This window comes from Leopardus geoffroyi, chromosome B4 (genome assembly GCF_018350155.1).
Source record: "Leopardus geoffroyi isolate Oge1 chromosome B4, O.geoffroyi_Oge1_pat1.0, whole genome shotgun sequence".
Classification (NCBI taxonomy): Eukaryota; Metazoa; Chordata; class Mammalia; order Carnivora; family Felidae; genus Leopardus; species Leopardus geoffroyi.
In genome coordinates, this window is record NC_059341.1 from 111733543 (window position 1) to 111759104 (window position 25562).

A 25562-nucleotide genomic window follows, 5' to 3' on the forward strand; every position below is an offset into this window, starting at 1 on the left:
GTTGCCAGTAGGATCCTCTTTATGTTAATTCCTGAATCCTTTTAACATGACCCTCATAGTGTTTGATAACCTCCTTGCTTATTAATATGGTAAAATGTTTCAAACTCATGTGGTACATTTTTTGTTCCAAGTACTTTGGTTTATTTTAGTGGGAAACGCTATTTCAAGAAAAAAGAGTGAGTGAAAGGGGCATCATTGCTCTTTGGTTAGTCATAGTTTTTAGGCCTTTTCATTAGACTAAGTAAATGTTCTGCACACAATATCACCAGGGGGGTAAGGGGTGGGTTCCCCTTTACATCTAACAAGCAATTAATTTTTAGATACCATTTGGGTGTCTATAATTCAACTCAGTTCTGACACTATCTGACTACAGATAGCATCAGAGTCTACACTACAAGACTACACCTCAACATAAATACTTCAGATACCACTCATAAGCCCAAGTCATCACCTGTACTCCTGACTGACCTGCTAAAGATTACAGGGTCCAACAACCCCTCCTTGCATTTGATTAATTTGCTAAAGTAGCTCAGAGAACTCAGAGAAGCATTTTGCTTACCAGGTCACTGGTTTATTATATACAGTTATAATGTGGGAACAACTAAATGGAAGAGATACATAGAGCAAGGTACAGGAAAGGGTTTGGAGCTTCCATGCCCCCTCCAAGTACACCATTCTTCCAAGTCTGCACAGGTTCACCAACCCAGAAGCTCTCTAAATCTTGTCCTTTGGGGAATTTATAGAGCCTTTATTACATAGGCACAATAAATCATTGGCCATTGACAATTGTTTCAACTTCCAACCTCACTCCCCTCCACGGAGGTTCGGATTGGGGTGAGGGGGTGGGATTGAAAGTCCCAACTCTTGGGGTGCCTGGGTGGCTCAGTCGGTTAGGCATCCGATTTTGGCTCAGGTCATGATCTCATGGTTCGTGGGTTTGAGCCCTGCGTTGGTCTCTGTGCTGACATCTCAGAGCCTGGAGCCTGCTTTGGATTCTGTGTCTCCCTCTCTCTCTGTTCCTCCCCTGCTCTCACTCTGTCTCTCTCTCTTAAAAATAAAGATTAAAAACAAAAAATTTTAAAAAGTCCCAACTCTCTAGTCACAAGGTTGGTTCCCCTGGCAAATAGCCACCATCCCTAGTTAAGGTCCAAAAGTCACCTTTATAACAACAAATGACACCTTTCTCACTCTTACCACTTCAGAAATTCCAAGCGTTGTAGGAACTCTGTGCCAGGAACAGTAGACAAAGACCAAATATATATTTCTTATTATAAATTACAATATCACACAAAGCTAGGATTTAGTTTTTAGATAAATTACATCAAGATTGCTATGGTTATGGATTGAATGCTTATGTCCCTCAAAATTCATATGTGGAGATCCTAACACCCAAGGTGATGGTTTTAGGCAGGGTACCACTTTGAGATGTGATTAGGTCATAAGAATGGTATTAGTTCCCTTAGTAGTTCCCCAGAGAGCTCTCTAGCCTGTCTTCACCGCATAAATATATAACTAAGAAGACAGCCATCTGCCCACAACTGTATGATCAACTAATCTTTGACAAAACAGGAAAGAATATCCCATGGGAAAAAGACAGTCTCTTCAACAAATGGTGCTGAGGAAATTGGACAGTGACATGCAGAAGAATGAAACTGGACCACTTTCTTACACAATACACAAAAATAAATTCAAAATGGATGAAAGAACTAAATGCGAGACAGGAAACCATAAAAATCCTAGAAGAGAAAACAGGCAGGAACTTCTCTGACTTTGGCTACTGCAACTTCTTACTAGACGCATTGCCAGAGGCAAGGGGAACAAAAGCAAAAATGTACTATTGGGATTTCATCAAGATAAAAAGCTTCTCCACAGCAAAGGAAACAATCAACAAAACTAAAAGGCAACCAATCGAATGGGAGAAGTTATTTTCGAATGACATATCAGATAAAGGGTTAGTATCCAAAATCTATAAAGAACTTTTCAAACTCAACACCCAAAAAACAAAGAATCCAGTGAATAAATGGGCAAAAAACATGAATAGACACTTCTCCAAAGAAGACATCCAGATGGCCAACTGACACATGAAAAAATGCTCAACTTCATTCATTATCAGGAAAATACAAATCAAAACCACAATGAGATACCACCTCACACCTGTCAGAATGGCTAAAATTAACAGCACAAGAAACAACAGGTGTTGGTGAGGTTGCAGAGAAAGGCGAACCCTCTTGCACTGTTCGTGGGAATGCAAACTGGTGCGTCTACTCTGGAGAACACTATGGAGGTCCCTCAAAAAACTGAAAATAGAACTACCCTATGACCCAGCAATTGCACTATTAGATATTTACCCAAAGGATACAAAAATACAGATTCAAAGGGATGCATACACTCCAATGTTTATAGCAGCAATTTTAACAATAGCCAAACTATGGAGCGAGCTCAAATGTCTGTTGATTGACGAATGATAAAGAATATGTGGTGAACACACACACACACACACACACACACACACTCACACTCAGCCATCAAAAAGAATGAAATCTTGCCATTTGCTATGACATGGATGGAGCTAGCGTGTATTATGCCAAGTGAAATAAGTCAATCAGAGACAATACCATATGACTCCATTCATATGTGGAATTTAGAAGCAAAACAGAGGGAAACAAACCACAAGACACTCTTAATGATACAGAAAAAACTGAGTTTTGATGGAGGGAGGTGGGTAGGGAATGGGCTAGATGGGTGATGGGTCTTAGGAGAGCATTTGTGATGAGCACTGGGTGTTGTATGTAAGTGATGAATTGCTGAATTCTACTCCTTAAACCAATATTACAATATAAACCAATATGTTAACTAAAATTTAAATTAAAAACATAAATAAAAATAATAAAAAGAAGACAGCTATCTGCAAATAAGGAACTAGGCTTTCATCAGACACCAGATCTGCCAGTATATTGACCTTGGACTTCCCAGACTCCAGAAGTATGAGAAATAAATTTCCATTGTTTAAGCCACCCAGTCTATGGTATTCTATTATAGCAGCCTGAATGGACTAAGATACCTACTGTATCTTCCTATTTAAATTAGAGACTGTAGGGCTTTTAATCTCTCCTATCTTATATTTTTATTTCCTGTCTCCTATTCTGAGGATAACAATCTGACTTTGAAGGACACAGGGATAGTTGAATTAAGTCATCACATAACTACTGATTATTAACATATAACATTCTTAGAATAAAATGCCAACACTATGCCTAACAATTATTACTGATAACAGCTTTAAGATTTTTAAAAATTTTTCATTGATTACACTTTCTTTTGTCCATAGGGCATACCCCATTAGGTACATACACTCAAATTCCTGGGTTTTAAAGTCATGTGGAATGAAAAACTTCTTCGTTGTATGGCTACACCACAAACTGAATATATGTATGTGGGGCTGTTAGAGTTTTTTTGTCTTTTCGGTGAATAGATTTTTTCAATCAACCAAAATGTTTAATTATGTAAAATACTTACATAGTTCCAAAATCAAATATACCAATAAGGTATATTAAAGAAGTCCAGTTTGTATCTCTGTCCTCTCCATCCATTTTCTCCCCTTAGAGGTAACCTTTTTTTTTTTTTTAATGTTATGGGTTTTTTCTTCATTGTTTTATCTAGATAGCATATTAAGATACATGTATACCATACACATTTTCTCCTCCTTGCTTTTTCACTTCACAATATATTTTAGACATATCCATAGTAGTGCTTGGAGATTTTTTCCATTCTTTTTAGTGGCTGACTAATGCCCTCATTGGATGGTTATGATATAGTCTACTCAACCACTCCTCTTTTGAGGTATACTTGAGGTATTTCTAGTATTTTGATAAGATAAAAAGTCTTTCAACAGTTTTGAGCAGATGCTTTTTCAGTTTGTGCTAGTGTAACTTTGGGATTGATTCCTAGAAGTGGAATTTCTGGGTCAAAGGGTAAAGGCATATGTAATTTCTAGATGTTTCCAACTTCCTTCCATAAACATTGTATCATTTTGCATTCACATTGGCAGTGTATAAGAGTTCCTATTTTCCTACAGCCATGCCAAGAGAGCATGTTGACAAACTTTTGGATTTTTGCCCATAAAACAGGTGAGAAATTTTATCTTAGTGAGCTTTTAAAAATTTTTTTATTGTCTATTCACTTTTGAGAGATGAAGAGACAGAGAGTGAGCAGGGGAAGAGCAGAGAGAAAGGGAGACACGGAATCTGAAGCAAGCACCACGCTCTGAGCTGTCAGCACAGGGCCCAATTCAGGGCTCCAACTCACAAATCTTGAGATCATGACCTGAGCCAAAGTCGGATGCTTAACTGACTGAGCCACCCAAGCGCCCCTCTTAGTGAATTTTAATATGCATTTCTCTTATTATGACCAAGTATGATCATCATTCCATATTTTAAAAACCTTTTACATTTTTTAACTATCCATTTTTCTAGCTCATTTTTTTCTATATAATTGTTGGGTTTTTTAATTGTCTAGGTCTTTATATATTAGGAATGGTTGTGAGATAAACTGAAAGTATTTTTTTCAGTTTGTCATTTTTCTTGCATCTCAAAAAATTCTATATATATATACATATATATGTGTGTATATATATATATAGACATATATACAGGCATTCATATATACATATGTAATACATGTGTACAAAAATACACTTTTATCTACCCTATTGCTTTTGGATGTACAGTCATATTTAGGACTTTACCCACTTATATTTATCCACTTCTATTTATAAAGGAATTCACACATATTACCTCTGGTACATGTATGGTTTCATATTTTTATATTTAAATCTCATACATGTGGAATTTATCCTAGTGTATGGTTTGGGGAATTAATTCAGATATATCTTTTTCCATAACCTACCTTGTTATCATTTATTTTACAAATTCATCTTCTCCCATTATTTGAGATTCCGTCTGTGGTAGGTAGAATAATGCCTTCCCCCCAGAAAGATGTCTATGTCCCAATGCCTGGAAGCTGTGAATTTGTTTACAAGGCAAGGAGTAATTAACTCGCAGATAGAACCAAGTTTGCTAATCAGCTGACCTTAACATAAGGAGATTACTCTTATCCAGGTTGGCTCCTCTAATCACAGCATCCTTTAAAGTGGAAGAGGGAGGCTGAAGAGGAAGTCAGAGTCAGAGAAAGATTTGAAGATACTACATTGCTGACTTTGAAGGTAAAGGAAGGAGCCAGGAGCCATAAGCTATGGAATACAAGAGCTCTGTTGAAGCTGGAGAAGGAAGTGGATTTTCTCCCTAAAACCTACAAAAGGAATGCGTCCATGCAGACACCTTGACTTTAACTCACTGAGAACCATTTTAGATTTCTGACCTATAGAACAAACTGCAAGACGACTAAATTTGTGTTGTTTTAAGTCACTAAATGTGTGTAATTCATTACAGCAGCAATGGGAAACTAGTACATCCTCTTTATTGTAAACTACATTTAGGAATTAATTTAGTTATATTTCTGGATTTTCTATTCTATTCCGTCAGTCTGTTTTTCTATGTGCCAATATAGCACTTGTAATTATAGAAGCTTTGTGTAAGTTTTAATATCTAGAGATGCCCCCCTCTCCCTTTCTTCCCCACTGTTTTCCTGGCTGTTCTCACTTGTTTATTTTTCTTTTTTTTATTATTATTTTTTTTAATTTTTTAATGTTTATTTATTTTTGAGACAGAGACAGAGCATGAGCAGGGAAGGGTCAGAGAGAGAGGGAGACACAGAATGTGAAGCAGGCTCCAGGCTCTGAGCTGTCAGCACAGAGCCTGACGCGGGGCTCGAACTCACGGACTGTGAGATCATGACCTGAGCCGAAGTCGGATGCTTAACCGACTGAGCCACCCAGGCGTCCCTATTTTTCTTAATAAAGTTTATAATCAATTTGTCTACTCCAGGAAAAAAGAAAGAAAGAAAAAACCTTGATGGTATTCTTAGTATCAGTAGTCTTTTGACCTCGGGAATCACATACTTGATTTATGATGGAGGCTCAGTGATTCATACAATGAAAAATAAGACCGGTGTACCTGGTATAATATGCCAGGAGCTATGGTTGAAGAGTATTTTTTAAAAATTACTTGGCAGGGGCGCCTGGGTGGCGCAGTCGGTTAAGCGTCCGACTTCAGCCAGGTCACGATCTCGCGGTCCGTGAGTTCGAGCCCCGCGTCGGGCTCTGGCCTGATGGCTCAGAGCCTGGAGCCTGTTTCCGATTCTGTGTCTCCCTCTCTCTCTGCCCCTGCCCCGTTCATGCTCTGTCTCTCTCTGTCCCAAAAATAAATAAACGTTGAAAAAAAAAAAAATTAAAAAAAAAAAAATAAATAAAAAAAATAAAAATTACTTGGCAATAAGGTGTGTATACAAACAATTCCTTTGTTATTAAGTCTTTTTAATTAATGCCAAGTGACGGAAACCACATTCAAACTAACTTAAGGGCAAAATATTAATTCGCTCACACAATTGAAAATCCCAAATGAGATTGAGAGCAGGTACTAAGATGACATCACAGGCAAGTCGCTATTTCTAACCTCTTCCTTTCTCACTGCCGTCTCTCTGCTTACATACACCCTCTCTGTGTATTGGATCCCAGTAGCCATAGACGTGCACTTCACCAACTTAGCAACTCCTGAAAAAAAAGTGTGCCTCTTTCTCAGTAGTTTCAGCAAAAGTTTAAAACCTTTGATCTCTCCAGCAAGGGCAGTGCAAAAAGACTTCAGATAACTATATAAGAATTCTAAAAACTAGGGGCGCCTGGGTGGCTCAGTCAGTTAAGCTTGCAGCTCGGTTTCAACTCAGGTCATGATCTCATGTTTCATGAGATTGAGCCCTGCATCAGGCTCCATGCTGACAGCATGGAGTCTGTGTGGGATTCTCTCTCTCCCTCCCTCTCTCTGCTTCTCCCCTTCTCTCTCTCTCAAATTAAATTTAAAAATTATTAAAAAAATAAAAAGAAAAAGAATGCTAACTGGGTGTTGTATGGAAACCAACTTGACAATAAATTTCATATATTGAAAAAAAAAGAATGCTAAAAGCTAATAATCTTTCCAAGTAAAGACAAGAGGAAGAGACTTGTTAGGAAAAAAAACCATGGCAGGGTGAGAGAACATGCTACACCTGAGGGGCTCTGGGAATTCATATAGCTGTTGCAGAACTTGCACAGGAAGACAGTAGGATTCGAGACTGGGAAGCAACAGACAGATCTTTCAAGCCAGGTTAAAGAGTTTGCACCTGGTCCTAAGTGCTATCAGATGGTTTTAAAAGGGAGAGAGTTATGATGAGATTTTGTTTTAGGAGAACAACCATGTTGATTATTTAAAACTGGATTGGGCAGGGTGCCTAGGTGGCTCAGTTGGTTAAGCATCCAACTCCAGCTCAGGTCATGATCTTACGGTTCCTGAGTTCAAGCCCCGTGTCAGGCTCTGTGCTGACAGCTCAGAGCCTGGAGCCTGCTTCGGATTCTGTGACTCCCCCTCTCCCTCTACCCTTCCTCTACCTGTGCTCTCTCCCTCTCTCTCTCTCTCTCTCTTAAAAACAAATAAATAAACATTAAAAAAATGGATTGGGCAGGAAGGATAAAACCAGATGACCCAGGGGAAGGCTACCGTGGTAGTTTTCAGCAACATAACGGGAACAAAAATTAAGGAAGAGTCACTGTCTTATACCTGAAACCAATGTAATGTAACACTGAGTATCAACCATACACCCAATTAAAAAAAAAAAAAAGTTGAAGAGAGGGGAAGGATTAGGTCATCTTTTTTTTCCAAAGAGTTTCCTAAGGAACACTAATTCAGCTGAATATTAAGGTATTATGTATTATGTTAAAAAAAATTGTAGCCAAATAAACTGAGGTCACTTTGTTTACTGTAGGACTTTTCAGAATATTTAATATACTGATGTGTGTGTTCCACCATCCCAAAATAGTAACTTTGTCAATTCCATTCATTTGGGTCATCATGCTAATGGGATGTTTTTTTGGCCACTCTTTTGGAAATACTGGACTGGAGAGTAGGAAAAAAAAGGTGGTAAGATATAAAATATATATGATAAGTAATATAATAAATAACATTAAAATAGGAAATAATATAAATAAATATATCATTTGTATTCTACTAAACATAAATAAAATATTTCAGAATGGCTCTTCTAAGACATTTGATCAGATAATCTATGACAAGTGTGTCAAAGAGCCTAAAAGCCAGATTGCAATAACTTTAAGTTGTAGCTCTTGTTGGGCTGCCCAGTAATACAACATTTTATTTAGGAAAACTCATCGTATTTTGAGAGACTTCTTTCTATCCTTCAGGCACTAGTGCCCTGATGCCTCACCAAAAGCTACTGTTTTTAAAAGCATTTACCACAGATATTTTTAAGAAAAACAATGTAATGTGTTACCACAGCCTACTTCCCCACCCTAAATAGATGAGTAAGACTTCTTTCTTTGTACTTCCAGGTACCCAGTGGTAGCCAGCCTCCAAGAGGGGCCTCCTGGTAATGATCTTCTAAGCAACAGCCAGTGAGGAACTAAAGCCTCTTGCCAATAACCATGAGTGAGCTTGGAAGTCTCAGTCAAGTTTTCAGAGACTGTAGCCATGGCTGGTATCTTGATGACAACTTCATGAGAGACCCTGAGACAAATCAGCATGGTGTCATGTGCTTCCATTTCTGTTAATCATTCTATCAAACTTCTAGTCCCTTAGTTTCAAAATGTTAGAGTCAACTTTGTTCCACTTCCTCATGCCCATGTCGGTCATAAGGTACAGCTTTCTACTGTCTCTTCCTTTGTATACTTGTGGCCCCTACTCTAGCTGAGCTTTTAATACCTATTAGTCTACTACAGTTAATCCCCAGCTCCCCTCTCTTCCCCTCATGACCCTTCATTATCCTTTTATACCGATTTATTCTGCACCCAAACCCCAGATTAGTCATATTTACTTTAGCTAGTTCAACATCTAAGGCCATGCATGCTCTTGCCCCAGCTAAATCTTCCAGATTTGACAATGAAAGAGCTAGCTTTGGGAGCCCTTACTCATGCCTATTCATTGGCTCTTGCCTGCCCCTTCCACTGCTGCCATGCCACCTCAAATATAATATATTGAGTTAAAATGGAGTGCTCACTATGTAAGTGAGACATCAAGAAGAAATCCTTAGCAACTACTTCACCAGATTTCCACCCAAGATTTTCCTTTGTGGAGAAATTCTATAGCTACCCATTTTTTCCCCATTACTTCTTATATACTGTTTTAAGTAATCTGGACTGTAGGGTACAATGGATTGAGTTCCTTTTTTCCTCATACCTAGAATCATTTTCTCACATTGATTCCACATGCAGTGCTGTGGTTAAGAGCGTGGGTGTGCTATTCACACTACCTGGGATCAAAGACCTGCTCTACCATGTACTTATTTTGTGGCCTTGGGCAAGTTAATTAACACCTCTGCACCTCTGTTTCCTCATTTGTAAAAAAAAAAAAAAAAAGCATAATAAAAAAATCTAACTTATACAATTTTTGTGAAGATAAGCAGTTAATTCCCAAAATATTTAAGGAACTCATGTACCTTAAGAGGGAAAAAAAGATTCAATTAAAAAGAGGGCTGAGGGGGCGCCTGGGTGGCGGAGTCGGTTGAGCGTCCGACTTCAGCCAGGTCACGATCTCGCGGTCCGTGAGTTCGAGCCCCGCGTCAGGCTCTGGGCTGATGGCTCAGAGCCTGAAGCCTGTTTCCAATTCTGTGTCTCCCTCTCTCTCTGCCCCTCCCCCATTCATGCTCTGTCTCTCTCTGTCCCAAAAATGAATAAACGTTGAAAAAAAAAAAAAGACCAAGGCTGCTTGGTATTAAAAAAAAAAAAAAAAAAAAAAACTAAATATAGAACTACCCTCAATCCAGCAATTGCACTACTTCGTATTTAGCCAAAGACACAAAAATACAGATTTGAAGAGCTACATGCACCCTCGATGTTTATAGCAGATTATCAACAATAGCCAATCTGTAGAAAAAGCTCAAATGCCCATCAACTGGTGATGAATGGATAAAGAAGAGGTGGTGTACATATACAACGGAATATTACTCAGCCATCAGAAAGAATGAAATATCATTTGCAACGATGTGGATGGAGCTCGAGAATATTATGCTAAGTGAAGTAAGTCAGTCAGAGAAAGACAAATACATATGATTTCACTCATATGTGGAATTTAAGAAACAAAACAAATGAACATATGGGAAGTTGGGGGAGGGGAGAAGAGAGGGAAGCAACCACAAGAAACTCTTATATTTGTTGAGAGCAAATTGAGGGTTGATGGAGGGAGGTGGGTAGGGGATGGGCTAGATGGGTGATGGGCATTAGGAGGGCCCTTATTGTGATGAGCACTGGGTATTGTATGTAAGTAATGATTCACTAAGTTCTACTCCTGAAATTACTATTGCACTGTATATTAGCTAACTACATAGAAGTACTGACATTTTTAAAAAATACTTTAAAAATACAATATACTTGAACCAACCAAGGGCTGCTGAAGGGGAAGTTGGTGGGGGTATGGGCTAAATGGGTAATGGACATTAAGGAGGGCACTTGTTGAGATATGCTCTGGGTGTCATATGCAAGAGATGAATCACTGGGTTCTACTCCTGAAGCGAAGACTACACTGTATGGTAACTAACTTGAATTTAAATTTAAAAAATAAAAATATTATATACTTGAAAGTTACTAAGAGAATAGACCTTAAGTGTTCTCACTACAATAAAGAAATGATAATTATGATAGGGAATGGAGGCGTAAACTAATGCTACTGTGAAAATCATTTTGCATTATATGCATATCAAATCAATATTTGTATATCTTAAACCTATACAATGTTATATGTCAATTACATCTCAATGAAGTTGGAACAATCAATGAAAAATCTATATTGACTAAAACAATATCTGAAAAAAAAGACATAGAGTGAGCAGAATGAAAAATAACAGTAACAAGAGAGAAACATGAGCCAGAAGATCCCAGTTTAAATCAAGGGCAGGCACATTACATGGTTCTTAAACTAGTGACACAGAGGGTCAAGAAGTGTGCCTGGAGTCAGAGTCTGGAGCAAGGATCTAGAGCCCTGAGAACTGAGCAGAGATACATATTGGCTGTTGCCACCTTCTCCCACTGCCTACACACAAAACCCACATTCATGTAGGGAAGCAGTGGAATATGGTGGAAAGGACTCTGGACTAGGAACACATTCCTGTGAGTTAGGGGCCAGACTCTGCCACTCGCTAGCTTTGTGATCTCTGAGGACCCCTTTCCTCATTCAGGAGGGAATAATATTACTGTCTTCAAAACATGATCATAAAGATTAAATAGTACTTCCATTGAGAGGGAGGGTAACTAGATAGTCTCTAAATTCCTTTCTAAGACTCAGATTGTACATCTGTAATTAACTGTAACCCTATTATTTTTATTACCATCTCCCTACCTATAAGAAAGCTCAGAAGTCTTGCCCAAGTTGCTAGGCACACCATGCTCTCAGTGAATCCATTATTACATATGCAATAATGGCAGCCTAACATGAGGGGTGGCCAAGTGCAGGCAGGGAACTTCTAAGAGTGTCATGAATCAACCAGTGCTGTCCTTTCTCAGCATGGTCACTAAGGAAGAAAGTCGGCTTGCTCTCAACACAAACAGAGATAGTCACTTGAAAACCTCTGAATGTTTAAATGTTGGCAATAATTCAAGTATTTAGCTTGTTTAGGCCACATGAAGCCTGTCTACAGGCCCAGCTTCTGTTCCCAGCCACGAGTTTTTTCCCACCCATCTTCACCTTAATCCTTCTAGGAATCCATGTATTTCAAGAGGACAAAAGTAGTCTTCAAAAGACTGAATGGTGGATTTCCAGGTGATCCTACAGTAAAGAACATGAGACGCTTAGAGCACAACATATTTTCAGCACCCTTAAATCAAGCTTTTCTTTTACTTTGCTTGTTTGTATAAATGGAGGGTCTATTTTGAACTAGGTGGTCAGGGAGGCCTCTCTGAGGACATGACATTTAAACTAAGAAAACATCCTGTAAAATCTGGAGGGAGACCATCATAGAAAGCAAAACCCTTCAGCGGAAGAAGCACAGAGAGCCCTAGGAAGAGGAGGGAGGCTGGTGACAGAGAGTACAGAGGGTGACAGAGAGGGACGAGCACAGGCACCTCATGCAGGGTGTGGCAGGGAGGACGCCTGGATTTTAGTTTGAGTGCAGTGGGAAGCAAGCGGAAAGCTTTAAAGAAGTAAAAACGTGACATGATTTTATTTTTGCAAGATCACTTACCACTGTGAAAAATGTGTGGAAGAGAAGCAGAAGCAGAGACCCGTGTTTCAGACCATTGCTGAACGTAGGCAAGAGAGAATAGTGACTGTAAGTAAGATGGGGTTATTGGAATTGGAGACAGGTAGATCGATTCAGCATGCATTTTGGAGAAAACGCCAATAAGACATGATGGATACATAATAACCAAAGGGAAAAATAGAAAGGAGAGGGCTGTCAGGGTCAAGTACATTTAGGAAATGCAGGTGTGTGTGTGTGTGTGTGTGTGTGTGTGTGTGTGTGTGTGTGTGTAATCAGAGGCAAGAGGGTGTACATGGAATCATTTTCCCCATAAAACACCTCTTGGGACTCGAATACCCCAGGATACACTTTGTAAAATGTCTGTCAAAGCATAATTTCAAAACATTAAAAAAAATGATGTTTATATATTCAACACTTTAATTAAGGAAACAGCAGATGGTAAAATTGGTTTGAAGAGCACTTGAAGTGGGTATTTTTACTCATTTAAATACAATTGCGGGACACCTGGGTGTCTCAGTCAGTTGGGTGTCTGACTTTGGCTTAGGTCATGATGTCACGGTTCGTGAGTTCGAGCCCTACATTGGGCTCTGCACTGACAGCTCAGAGCCTGGAGCCTGCTTCAGATTCTGTGTCTCCTTCTCTCTATGCTCCTCTCCCACTTGCACTCTGTAACTCTCTCTCTCTCTCTCTCTCTCTCTCTCTCAAAAAATAAAAACATTAAAAAAATTTAAATACACTTGCTAAGTTAGATACAAAATTAATTAATATCCTCCAGGGTGATAATCTTTGGGATTTTCTATTTTGTGACTCAGAAATCATTTGCTTCACCACTGTACACTGTTGTGGAATGATTAATAGCACCCTGGTTTTGAAGACAAATTATATGATTTTTCTATTTACTAAGTGAACATGTAAATTCACAAAATCTGGACATTTAATCAAAAGTGAACAGCAAGTCTAACAATTGCCTAAATATTAGGTAAATGATTTGGGGGTAGGCCTGTTAAAGAATGTTCTCTTATAGTATTGAAAAGACATGCTGCCTCTATTTTTCTTATTTTCAAGTTTGGAATCCTTTTTCTTAGCAGACGCCTTTAAGATCATGAATAATCTCCAAAGATCATTCATAATTAGCCATGAATACAACATACACACACACACACACACACACACACACACACACAAAATGATGGTCTTATTGTGTTCTGGCTATCCCATTTACATAGATATAACATATGATGTTAGCCTCCTTGAATGTATAAAGCCATATAGTGTTAAGAAATTACTGAATTGTCAAATCACTATGTTGTACGCCTGAAACTAATACAACACTGTATGTCAACTATACTTCAATAATAAAGTTTTTTTTAATTTAAAAATAAAAAATTACTAATGCCAGAGAATTACCTTTCATGGGACAATATGTATAAGGAATCTAGGATTGTACTTTGAAAAGCCTCTATGTTGTTTGCCCTTGATCCAGAGGCTACAAAACCAACCCTGAGAAATTTATCTCTATAAGTTTCATTTGCAGTACCTATACCTATGGATGAATTCCTCTCTCATCAAGGTCCCAGTATTTGTTCATGCTCCCGGCCTGACAGAGACGTAGAGAAGCCTGGGATTGGGCTTCTCTTTTGTGTTGATAATTCTTCCCTCCTAAGACAATTTATAGCTCTTAACTGTAGCACTGAACTACTTAAGAAATATCGAATGTACTGAACAAAGCTAATCATTTCTAGCATCCCTCTTTTTATAAGGTAAAAGAATAAATTTAGTGATTGCTCTTATACTCCCTGGGAGGACTCAATATAATTTCAAGTGTAAAAGATATATTGAATTTCCCCTGCCCTGCCCTGTATCTAGGGTCTTGTCTTGGAAGACAAAACAAAGGAGTTACTAAAATAGATTTGGTTGGGGCATCTGGGTGCTTGTTGAGCAACCAAGTCTTGATTTCAGCTCAGGTCATGATACCAGGGTCATGGGATTGAACCCCATGTCAGGCTCCGTGCTGGGATGGAGCCTGCTTGAACTCTCTGTCTCTCTTTCTCTCTCTCTCTCTCTTTCCCTCCCTTTTCCCCTCTCCCCTGCACTCTCTCTCTCTCTCTCTCTCTCTCTCTCTCTCAAATAAATAAAATGAAAAGAATCATGGAAAAAAATAGATTTGGTCACTTGGTTAAGTTAGGATCATGGATATGTAAAAAATAAATCATGGAACATTTGGCTATTTGTCATAAAGAATAACAATAATAGGGGTGCCTGGGTGGCTCAGTCGGTTAAGCGTCCAACTTCGGCTCAGGTCATGATCTCACAGCTCGTGAGTTCGAGCCCCACGTCGAGCCCCGCGTCGAGCCCCGCGTCGAGCTCTGTGCTGACAGCTCAGAGCCTAGAGCCTGCTTCAGATTCTGTGTCTCCCTCTCTCTCTACCCCTCCTCCACTCATGCTCTGTCTCTCTCTATCTCAAAAATAAATAAACATTAAAAAAATTTAAAAAAAGAATAACAATAATATATTTTAAGTACACAACTGTAAGCAACATTAGCTCTTTTAAGTAAAGAGCTCTTTGCTTTTTAATAATAGCAAGATACAGAATATCTACAGAGGAAATTGCATGAAAGGTAAAGGAAAAACTTTTATTACATCTGCAAAGAGTAAAATATGCCAAGTCACACTCATAATTTTCAAAGCGAGAAAACCAAATTTTAGTGTTGCATGAATATAATGTTTAGCAGTAAAAGATACACAAGCTCCATTTTTCTAAATTATTTTTTGGATAACTCCTTCAAAGCTAAATAAATTTTGCTGAAATTTAGCATTTCTATTACTTTTTTTCAGGTTCATTATTTTTAGAGATTATAAACCAAGGAAGTAAAATTTACTTTCTACAAGCCTTCTATAACTTCCTATATCCATGCAAATTTTGTCTTTTACTGTCCTCTTTCATATTCTGAATAACCTGACTTTACTTGGAGTCAAAACTATGCTCCTTTACCCTTGATAAACCAAGGCACATCCATTACACTGATACACAGCTGTGCTCCTTTGTCATTATGGTTTCTAACATCATCTTGATCACTGAAATGAAAGAAAATATATATATTGGTCTCTGCCACTGGTTCCTAGCACAGAATTTCTAAAACCCCTGTAATTTCCAAACTGATAAGAGCACTAAGGCATTTTTTGTTCTAATATTTGGTCTTTGACCCTGGTTCCTGACACAGAGCTCCTAGATTCCTTGGAATATCCTGTATGATAGGAGTCTCATTTACTCTAATGAGGTGACTCTTGGTGGGCTCCTAAAGGAATGCCGGAAAGACCAAGCCCTGATTATAAGCTTGAAACTTTCAGCCGTACCCCCCATTCTCCAGAGAGAAGCTGGAAGTTGAGTTAATTATCTGTAATGCCTATGTGATGAAGCCTCCATAAAAATCCCTAGAGTATGGAGTTTGGAGAGCTTCTAACATCTACATATTAGAAAAGTGGAGCACCCCAGCTCCTGCTCCTGCACTTGGGACCCCTCCAGACCTCACCCTATGTATGTATCTCTTCATCTGGCTGTTCATCTGTATCTTTTACCATGTGCTTTACTGTATAATAAACTGGTAAACATAAGTGTTTTCCTGCCTTCTGTGAGCTGTTCTAGCAAATAATCAAATCCAGGGAGAAGGAGGTCATGGGAAACTCTGATTTGTAACCAAGTCAGACATAAGTTGTGGGTAACCTGGGGACCTCCTACTTGCACCAGTGGGGCAGTCCTGTGGGGCTGAATTCGTGTCTATCCCAACTCCAGTTAGTGTCAAAATTGAATCAAATTATAGGATGCCCAGCTGATATCACAGAGAATTGCTACGGTGTAGGGAAAAAAAAGCCCATATACCTGGTGTCACAAGTGGTGTGAGTGTGGTGGATTGTGAATAGGAGAAACACAGAACAAAGAGTGAGGTTTTCCTTTACGATTGCCCATATTAGTTACAGTTTTAGCCAGATGAACTACTTTGCCACCGAAAGACCTGGGAGATAGGTAATTGATAACTGTGTGTCATAAACAAGCATTTTAGCATATTAACAAGCCTCATGAATGGAGAGGAATAAAAGTTTCTCTTGGAATAGCATAATACCGCTCCCTATGGCCACACCAATTCCTTTCTTTCTTTCTTTCTTTCTTTCTTTCTTTCTTTCTTTCTTTCTTTCTTTCTTTCTTTCTTTTCTTTCTTTCCTTCCTTCCTTCCTTCCTTCCTTCCTTCCTTCCTTCCTTCCTCCTTCCTTCCTTCCTTCCTTCCTTCCTTCCTTCCTTCCTTCTTCTTTTCTTTCTTTCTTTCTTTCTTTCTTTCTTTCTCTCTTTTGAGAGAGAGAGAGTGTAATAGGATAAGGGCAGAAGAGAGAGCCCCAGGCAGGCTCCACACTGTCAGTGCAGAGCCCAATGTGGGGCTTGAACTCACAAACCATGAGATAATGACCTAAACAGAAACCAAGAATCTGACGCTTAACCAACTGAGCCACCCAGGTGTCCCTACACCAATTCCTTTCATACCTTCTTTAAAGCAAAAATGTATCAATATGACCATGACATGTAAAAATAAAAATATGGCAAAATAATATATGTATTAAAACAATGTTTGGTGGCCAATGTTTTAGTATTCTACATTACTTAAAAATTATCTATGGATCCAAGATTTTCCTTGAATTACCCTGGTATAATACTACTTAAAGAATTTTTGACCAAAATAATTAACTACAGATTTTGGAAATTTTATTTAAGCTGACAGACTACAGAATATAATTATTTATATGAAAACATTTGTTGGGGCGCCTGGGTGGCTCAGTCGGTTAAGTGTCCAACTTCAGCTCAGGTCACGATTCCGCGGTCCATGAGTTCGAGCCCCGCATCAGGCTCTGGGCTGATGGCTCAGAGCCTGGAGCCTGCTTCCGATTCTGTGTCTCCCTCTCTCTCTGCCCCTTCCCCGTTCATGCTCTGTCTCTCTCTGTCTCAAAAATAAATAAACGTTAAAAAAAATAAAAAAAACACATTTGTTAAAAGTGTAATTCAGTTTAGTTGAACACATGATTTTACATTTTTTTTTTTTAATTTTCAGTGTAGGGGCACGTAGGTGGCTCAGTCAGTTGAGTGTCTAACTTCAGCTCAGGTCATGATCTCACAGTTGGTGAGTTCTGGCCCCACGTTGAGCTCTGTGGTGATAGCTCAGAGCCCAGAGCCTGCTTCGGATTCTGTGTCTCCCTCTCTCTGCCCCTCCCCCCACCATGCTCACTAGCATCCCGCGAGTGCTCTCTCTCTCTCTCAAAAATAAATAAACTTTTAAAAAAAATTAAAAATTTTCAATGTTATATGGAGGTAGCAGTAGGAAATAATGTGGGCTTATCTGATTGGTAAAACAGTATTGGAATGTTAAGGAGTCCAGATTGACTAATTTCTTCAATTAAAAAATGCAAATGTCATATGAAATAAAATATATGCTTGTTTTCTACTCCACATTGATAAAGTCCAGAAAAGACACTACCCAAAATCATTTTATAAAGCAAAATGATTAAATCCATATACTTTGTCCTAAGATTCACCTTATTTATATGAATTTGGATTATTATTTAAAATATAAGATATGAGAATATAAAAATGTGAAACTTGGGGAATAGTAGATTTATATAAACATTCATGGATCTCTATTACCCAATCAGAACAGAGAACTTTTATTTTGAGACTTTAGAATTTAATTGATTACTATCCTCTAGAGACAGGAGGATACTTCACAATCATATGATTAGAGATGTTTCAGTTATTTATTGCTGCTTAACAACCCACTATAAAACATAGCAGCTAGTGACAATAACTATCAGTTAGTTATCTGGATCACAAATCTACAATTTGGGCAGAACTTGGCAGGCAGTGTTGGTTGGGGTAGCTTGGCTGAGGGTTGGAGGATGCACTTCTCACATGGCTGATAAGTGACGGTTGGCTGTGAGCTTAACAAGGGCTGAGAGCTGGGACATTGGTTCCTCTCATGTGGGTCTTTCTACATGAGTGGCTTGGGCTTTCTCACAGCATGGTGGTGGGCCCCATTTTAGGAACATATCATATCACCTTTTATCAACTAGCTTTACAAGTCATATGATGTCATACCATAGTACAAATCTGCTCAAATTTAAGGGTGCAGAACATAGACCTCATTCTCAAAAGGAGGAGTGCCAAGAACATGTTGGATGAGAGAAACTGTTGTGGCCATTTGAGGAAGATACAGTCTGTCAAGAAAAAGTTCAGGCTTTTCTCAAACACAGTCACTTAGAAACACAGAGAACTTATTGCACAACCTCAGCCGTGGGTCAAAACTAAAGACAGAACTAAAGACAAAAAAAACTAAAGACAGACAAAAACACACTTGTCCACATCTCAGTGTATTCTCCTTTCCAAAGGGACTGAAATATTTCCTTAAATAACTTAAGTTCACAAATGGACAAACCACCAAACAAATTTTCAAAAGGTTAACAGGGGCACCTGGGTGGCTCAGTCAGTTAAGCCTTTGACTCTTGATTTTGGCTCAGGCCATGATCTCACAGTTTGTGGGATTGAGCTCTGCATTGGGCTCTGTGCTGAGTGAGGAGCCTGCTTGGGATTCTCTCTCTCTCTCTCTCTCTCTCTCTCTCTCTCTCTCGATCTCTGCCCCTCCTCCCTCCCCCCCAAAATAAATAACTATAAACTTTTTAAAAAAAGTTTAACAAGGGATGCCTGGGTGGCTCCATCAGTTAAGTGTCCAACTTTGGCTCAGGTCATGATCTCATGGTTTGTGGGTTTGAGCCCCATAGGGCTCTGTGCTGACAACTTGGAACCTGGAGCCTGCTTCGGATTCTCTGTGTCTCTCTCTCTGCCTCTCCCCCATTTGCATGTGTGCATGCTCTCTCGCTCTCTCTCTCTCAAAAATAAATAAACATTTTTAAAAAGTTTAACAAAACAGATTCTCTGTCTTTTCTTGCCACTTGCCTGAGATCTCTGAAAGATTAGATTATAAAACCATATTCCCCATCATTGCTGCCACCAGTGGCGAATAACTCATTAGCCATATGCCTCTGACCTACTGGGAGTAATTGTTAGCTTGCACGAGTAAAAGTGGCCGTAAGTGCACCCTCAGGAAAATAGAGCGTGTTTCAATTTCACAGTTAAACCTTACTTTCACAAATGTTTTCTAACAAGAATCCAGTCTTAGCAAATATGATTTTTTAAACTTCTATTCAACAAAAGTTATATCTGGCTAATAAAAAGCTAAACAGAAATGATATTAATTTTTAAATAATTTTTCCAAATTTGTGGCCACTGATAAACTTTTGGTCGTTAGCAATAAAGTGCAGGAGTTGGAATTTCGGTATGCATACAAGTACTGTCTCTACTGTATACTAGCTATGTGTTTTTGGGCTCCTCTATGGTCCTTAGTTTCCTCCTTTCCACCTTTTGGTGGGCAAAAAGGGAATAATAACTCACATAGATTCACATGCGTATCAAGTAAATCAACTTAAGTAAAACACTTAGCATGGTGCCTCGCACAAAATAATCCCTGGAAATGCTAGATACTAGTACGATAACAATTACTACATGGTAGTAACATAATATAATATATGTTATACATATAATATAGCATATAGTATATTATATACCATGTACGCAACCATATATACTATGTATATAATATAGTGTATATAATAGCTATATTATTATGCCTATAATATTATAAGCATTACTATAATTCCCTTATTCATACCCCTACATATGACATCAAGACATCATTGAGACATTGAGAGAGCTGTTAATTTGACTTTTGGATTGTACAAAAATTAAAGTGATAATAGTAAAGTGATCACAAACATTTAATATTTCAACCATAAAGCTAAAGGAGAATACATTGTCATTCAATACCTTTCATCTAAATTTACATGTGGTAGGTACATTTACACTGTGATTTTGCAGGTATTTGAATCTCCTTTGGTTTGAAACTACTTCAGAAAGAACACGTCATTTTTACTGCTGGCAGTTGAGGAATTCTTACTACCTGAAAACAGAAACCTAGATACAGTCCCTTATTACACATGTCATTCATTTGTTCCAAAAGCCATTGTGAGGCATTGAGATTTGTGACCATATCAATGCAAGGCTGATCCCTGCTCCTACAGACAGCTACACATACAAATAGAATTCTAGCCCTTTCTCCTTGATGTAAGGGGTGCACATGTGTTCCCAAGCAAAGGCAGCATTTTGTAAAACGTCTCTCTTTACAAACTGTAGAGTCTCCCATGTCAAATCCCTACAGGATCTCAGAGCCTTTCACATGGAGATTAATGAAAACTCTGAGAAAAAAGGTAAACAGTTAATATACTGAATCCCCACCACTAGCTTTTCTCAAATATCCTCTTCTTCATAACGCAGAGCTCTACATCCATATACAAAAAAAAAGACCTAGGGGAAACATAATGATAATAGGAAAACAAAACTGAGGATTTTGATGGCATAATGTTTTCTATTTTTGATAAATGACCAACAAACTAAAAGCACTTCAATCCAGCATCCTCATTGTTTGCACAAGAAGGACGACTAGTGGTGAGAAGCTGTAGTCATCACTTCATTTCTCATGCCTTCAATCCATGGAATCAAATACTTGAAATTATATTTATTACAGATCATTTAGTTTAGGTTTATCATTGAGGATAAATTTCCTTTTTCATGAAAAGGAAGTCATGAAAAGGAAAAGTGGAACTAATTACTGGGGCTGTCCTGTCTATCGAGTGGCAGATCCAGGTCTCTGTCTAATATGTAGCCTCTCTTAGGTCAAATTTTGTCTGCGGATATGAAGTATAAAATAATTAGCTCAGTTTCCTTTGGTGTCGTTCAGAAGAATTTGATTCTTTGTGCAAAGACTAACTATAACCAGTATGCTCAAGCACTGGGAACCTTACACCCTCGTCTTCCTAAAGAATTTTGGTAGAGATTTGTCTTAGTTGCGGTCTGGTTTTGAATCTTCTGAAAAGGGGTCGGTGTTATGTTGGCCCATTTATTGTCATTGAAACTTTTTTTTATGGAGTTACTATTTAATAAGTAGATGGAAACTTGAGATGCTAAAACAGAATGAAACTCCTTTCCTTCTATCCATATACCTAAACATCTCAAGAACCCAGTCACCAGAGCCCTGCATTCCTCAGTGTCAACTGAGTGTTGACACTCTTGCCTGAGTGTGTCTCAGAATAACTGTGTACCAACAAGTTCATACTTTTTAGCTAAATTTAATTGTGTTTCAGAAACTTAGAACAGTGACTGGGTAACGAGTATGTCTGAGAGTAATCGTTTTCAATTCAGAACTTCAAGATCTTGGCAAATGATCTAGGCATTTGCTTTTCATCATTCAATCAAAATATTTCTTAATTTTAACACAAAATTGTCCTGTGGGCAGAAAACTCCTACAGAAGAGAAGAAAAAACATTCTTAGAGGTAGGTAATATAAAAACGATACAGAAAGATGAAGGAGAACTAAGAAATATTCTCTTAAAAGTGAACTGGCTACTGAATTTGTAGCCAAGAAATGTGTGGGAATGAAGTAATTATGGCATTTCTGATCTTCTACTCAAATATGTTTCACATTTCACATTTTCCTGTGTATACACCCTCAACAGTTCTGTCCACAGTGACCACTTTTTCTAGTATAACCAACAAACACAGGGGTTCTGGGGGATGAATACAGTCTACCCTTGAACAGTATGGGTTTGAACTGTGAGAGTCCACTTACATGTATTTTTGTTTTCAATAAATACAGTACATTATTGTAGGTGTTTTTTCTCTTCCTTATGATTTTCGTAATAACATTTTTTTCTTTTCTCCAGCTTACCATATTGTAAGAATATATTCTTTATATTTATATGTTTATAATACATATAACCTACAAAATATGTGTTGATCAACTGATATGGACTCGAAAGTTATATATAGATTTTTTTTAACTGTGTTGGGGGGGTTAGCACCCCAACCTCCATTTTATTCAGGGGTCAGCTATTATTTATGATGGAAGGACTATGAGATATCACAAAGGTGTGACAAGTGGGAAAAGAATCCTCCTCATGCAAGCCAATCAAATGAGTAAAGGTTGGTGGTAGAATACACCATGATTCATACTACCTCTTGAAGTATTTTCTTGCACATGCCACTGAAAGCACTCTTTTTCCCTTTTTTTAATCCTCAATCTTTACCAATATCCCTAGTACAAAAAGGGTAAATGCTTGACCAAGGTGGTAGGTGGTAGCATATCCTGATCGATTTACTCAACATTCATGAAACACTTACAGTGTGCCATGAGCTATTCTGGGTGCTGAAGTCATTAAGAAGTTGAAAGTCTAATAAAGGAGCCAAATTTGTACAAGTTCCAATGCAATGGTATATGTACTCTGACGATTTATACATACCAACCCAATGGTGTGTATATATTAAGCAAACATTTATTGATAGGAAGATCATATGTTCCAGCTTGCCCATCTTACATCTGTTGTCCCAATGGAATGATGAATAGCATTCCAGGTTGGAAGGCAAGTTATATAATTATTGTATTTATTCAGCAACTCATGCATGCTAAGCCCTAGAGATACAAGAAAATATCTGCTCTTGAGTTAGATACCTATTAGAAGAGATAGAAAATTAAATAAGCAATTTTAATGAATCTGTTAAGTGTTATATATTATGTATATATACATAGAATTGTCTTCGAATCTATCTTATTCATAGCATACCTGGTTCAGACCCAAGATCAGGAATACTTTACAGAGTTGAAGGGGCATATAGTAGGTAGTCTTAATGGAAAAAAAAATAGGAGTTAGCTATATGAAGAAAGGATGCTGCAAACAGAAGGAAGTATAGTTGTCAAGGCAGAAGAACAAGAGAGCACAGCGATTTTCAGGAATTAAAAGCATTGGATTCGTTTAGGGGCGCCTGGGTGGCGTAGTCGGTTGGGCGTCCGACTTCAGCCAGGTCACGATCTCGCAGTCCGTGAGTTCGAGCCCCGCATCAGGCTCTGGGCTGATGGCTCGGAGCCTGGAGCCTGTTTCCGGTTCTGTGTCTCCCTCTCTCTCTGCCCCTCCCCCGTTCATGCTCTGTCTCTCTCTGTCCCAAAAATGAATAAACGTTGAAAAAAAAATTTTTTTTTTAAAGCATTGGATTCGTTTAGAGCATCTGCAAGCAGGGCAGGAGCTGGAGCTAGAGAGGATAATAGATTATGAAGGAAATCACATGCAGATTTAAGGTCTGAACAAAATCCTAAGGGCTGGGACGTTATTGTTACATAAAGTAGAGGATTGCTTTGGTTACAGCATAGAGCATAAAATAGAGGGTGGAAGACTGCAAGGAGAGGTAAGCAGATGTTTTTGGGTGGGATTTACATAAATTAACATCACTTGAGCTTAATTTGGCATGGATCTCTTTCTTCTTTTCCCCCTTTCTACTGCTTTCTGTTTGGAATAAAATGTGATGTCTGGATTCCAGCAAATATCTTGAGACTTTGAGGAAGGAAGTGACACATAGGGAGTGAGCAAAGCAGAAAGAGTGAGCCTGGATTCCTATGACTTTGTGGATTCATATTACTAATTATAAATCACCTCCTTTGCATTACACCATCCTTTCTCGTCTGTGCTTCCCATGTGCTTCCCCATGATCCTAAAGTTGACGTGCGTCACCTCACGAAGACAGTGAAACCTTGGATTGTGAGTAACTTGTTCTGCTAGTGTTCTGCCAGACGAGCAAGCATTTCTAATAAATTTAACTTGATAAGCTAGCGATGTCTTGCAATACAAATAGTACTTAATGCCAAATGTCACTTGATCACAACTAAGCTAATGGTTCTCTCTCTATCTCATTGCGGGATTGTGGGTGATTGTCTCCTGTGCTCGGATGCTTGATCTCAGGCCATGGTGTTCAGCAGAAATCAGTGACTTTTCAGAATGTTGGAAGGTGTCCACAGCTGGCACTAGTGTATTTTTTGTCACTTCAAACCATGTATGGACAGTCCTTTGCTTTTCCATACAAGGGTAAGCTTAGGAATGCCTTGCTTCATTCTAGGTCAGGCTGCCTGCAGGTATAGACTCTTTCCTCTGCTGCCTTATTGCCAGTTACATGAAATAGAGTACATGACAAGAGTTTATTAATACTGCACTGTAGTCAACATCTGTGTGAGAGTATACGATGGCCCCCATGCAGAAAAAGGATTCCATTGAGCCAATAAATAGCAGTGATTCCAATAGTGATTGGAATACAGTACACTCCTCTCTCTTGTCTCCCTCACACCAGCTGCAAAGGTTTTCAGAGGTAAGTGCAGGATAATTTGTTTATTTTTCTTTATATTTTGTATTTTATTTATTATTTTGTATTACGTTACAGCATCATAATGATCTTTATATAAACATGTTTGGGTTGTGGAACAAATAATCTGAGTTTCAATGATTTCTTATGGGGAAATTTGCTTTGATATACAAGTGCTTTGAATTACAAGCGTGTTTCCAGAACAAATTATGACAGCAAACTAAGGCTTTACTGTATTTTATATTTTATCGCGTAAGTATTTAAAAATAAATACATCACTTTGTGTTATAATAATTAGGATACATATTACACTGCCATAACAAAGCAACCGCAAAGTGCAATGGCTCAAAAATACCATGGCTTAAGTGAGGAATCCAGTGATAGACTTAACAACCCAGGCCAGATGGTCTTACCCATAAGGTCATCCAGGACCTAGGTCCCTACTACTGGTGTTGAATCATGGTCTTAGGTGTCTTCATAGTTGAAGTTGGTATTCCACATTTCAACCATCAGAAGGGGAAAAGAGAGGTAGTGGTGGGAGCCCAGCAGCCTTACGTGTTTAAGGATGTGGCGATGATGTTGTGCACATTTTTTGCTCACATCACATTGTGCAAAATTTAGCTCATGGCCATACCTAGCCTCAAGGGAGGCTAGAAAATATCTAGCAATGTGGCCACATGCTCATATAATCTGCTGAATCTTGGGTGAGGGGCTGTTCTTTCATTAGAAGAAATGAGAGTAAACTGGATCATGAGTAACAATTAGTCACTGGTATGTTTTAACATTTATATTAAGTTGTTCCTGTTGTATGTATCCTAATGAAATTTTTTCTTGTTTTATGTAAACTAATGAAAATTTTTACATTCAATGGTGCATGTTTTTATATTTA

General features: G+C 38.4%; 1 long non-coding RNA gene across 1 annotated transcript in view; it reads right to left on the minus strand.

Annotated features, from left to right (window-relative positions):
• LOC123591544 overlaps positions 1-20369 on the minus strand; it is a 32270-nt gene extending 11901 nt beyond the window's left edge. The window contains exon 1 of the long non-coding RNA XR_006709396.1: positions 20264-20369. This is a non-coding gene — a long non-coding RNA (uncharacterized LOC123591544). The remainder of the gene's footprint in view (positions 1-20263) is intronic.
• Between the last annotated feature and the right edge of the window lie 5193 nt (positions 20370-25562).